Genomic DNA, 2,480 nt, shown 5'->3' on the forward strand with positions numbered 1-2,480 from the left:
TTCTTTTATATCTCCAAATATGAGTGGTCGAAAATCATTTTTTTCTTAAATTCCAAAACATGATAAAAAACAAGAGCTCTAATGGAGCTAAAGTTCCCCCTCTTGTCAAAAGTGGAGGATAGGATTTTCTATTTGGTTAAAGACAACTTTTAAGTTCAATTGAAGTATGTGGGATTCACCCAAATATGGCTTTTATGTATATTTCTTTAGGTTATATATAGTGAGTATTGGGGAAGAGTTTATGGCTACAAAGTATCAATGTTGAACTAATATATGAGGCACTTATAAAATATCATCTATTGACAATGTCTTCAACTATTTTGATAGAGTAGTACCTTTTATCCAAGAATGAAACTTCTTAAGGTGTAATAAATAATAGATGGAGTTGGATTAGTCCTAAATAATTTTGGTGGAACGAAAAGGTCTTAGTCTAAGGCTCTTAATTTAAAAACAATAAATAAAATGCTTTATTTGAAGCCACAAAAAGAAGATATCTAAAACTTGGTAATTATATTCATGGATTTCAATGATGTTAGATTTCATTAAGAATATAGGTATATAATTATCTAATAAAAAAAAAGTACAAACAAATAATGTTTCAATTATTACATATATAGATATTGCTCTGAATATCAAAAGAAAAATTATGTTGTATATAATGTATAAAAAATAACGCTTTTGTTAACTTATTTTATAAATTTTGAAAAATGTTCTTGAAATTCAATTTATAAGCATTATATTTGAATTATTTAATAATAAATTTACATATCTAATTACTTAAAAATAAATTTTAAAAAAATCTTTTTATTTACTACAATTTAAGTTCTAAAAGTAGTATAATTAAGAAATAATAATCCAATGCAAATATATTATTACAATTTGATATTTTATTAACTTTCTTAATATTTTATTACCTTTTAATGTTTTTATCAACTATTAATATCATGTGTTTAGTCCAATTAAGAGTCTTAAAAAAGTCTTAGTGCCTTAATGTTTACTATTAATTAATTTTAAAATATTAAAATTCAAACTAATTTTTTATATAAAATAAAAAATACAGCGGACAATCTCCAGACTCTTAAATAAAGTGCTCATAAATGTGCTAGTGATTGTGATATGAATATCAGGATTTAACTAGTGATTGTGCTAGTGATGTCATCGATAAACAGTGCACATTAACATCTTTTTGGACAAAATTAGTCTAAGTAATCTCTAGGGCTTCTATTTAAGAAATTATGCACTATCATTTTCTCTCTTGCATAAATACATACACCTGTACATTTTTGGATAGTGAAGATTTGATGGGACATTCCTTAGAGTATTATCAAGTGCAATTAATGTTGTATGAGATATATTTCTGATTTTTTTTTGTGGGAAAATAGAATAAAACTCAGGAAAATTTCAATGAACCAATTGAAAAATAGCAATAAACTAACATAAATTAATTTAAAAATAGAAATCTTTGCAAACTTTAGAATATGAATATTTTAAGAGCTGCATAAATTAAATAAGGGGTCTAGTGAAAACATTAGTACCCTGCCTAATAGGCAGGAACTAATAACATATATCTTTCTCTTTTATATACATATTTGCAACAATAAGATAATTTAGATACTAGTTGTATTTTTGTGCTTGATAATAAAATTATTTTTTTAAATATAATATCTATGAATAAATCAGATTATTAATAATTTTTAATTTAAATAACATAATATTTACTAAAATATTTTAAATATATAAATAAATATTATTTATTTAAATTCAATTTATCAAATATGGAAAAAAAAATTAAAGTTTCATCATAAAATCTATTATGAAAAATTAATTTAAAAAATAGGAAAAAGTAATATATAAAAATAATGTCTTTGACAAATGTTCTATTGACTAAATAAATTATAGAAACTGAAAAAAAAAATTTAAAGAAAAAAAAGCTAAACTAATATAAAAATAATAATAATTTAAATAATTTAAAAACTAAAACATAAATCAATTTTAGAAAAGATCACAACATAAGCTAATTTGGAGATCACAAGTAATTTTTTTTTAATAAATAGAAAAAGAAAAACAATACTTAAAAGTGGAGATTTAAAATATAATCTTATGTGAATTAGTTTATTAATAATTTTCAGTTTAAATAACATAATATTTACTAAATACTTTAAATAGATTAACATATACTATTTATTTAAATTCAGTTTATCAAATATGGAAAAAAAATCATTTAAAAAAACTCATCAAAAAATCTATTATGACAAATTAATAAGAGAGATTTTTTAAAAATGAAAAACTAAGTCTAACAAATATTCTATTTACTAAATAAATTATAGAAATTAAAAAATAATATTTAAAGAAAAAACTGAACTAATATTTTTTTAAAAAATTAAAAACTAAAATCTAATTCAATTTTAAAAATTAAAAGTTAAATAAAAAGAGATCATAAGTAATTAAACTTTTCAAAATAAATAGTTAAAAGTGGAGAT

The sequence above is a fragment of the Cupressus sempervirens genome, chromosome 6 (genome assembly GCF_028749045.1).
Source record: "Cupressus sempervirens isolate cs-2001-9-10 chromosome 6, ASM2874904v1, whole genome shotgun sequence".
Classification (NCBI taxonomy): Eukaryota; Viridiplantae; Streptophyta; class Pinopsida; order Cupressales; family Cupressaceae; genus Cupressus; species Cupressus sempervirens.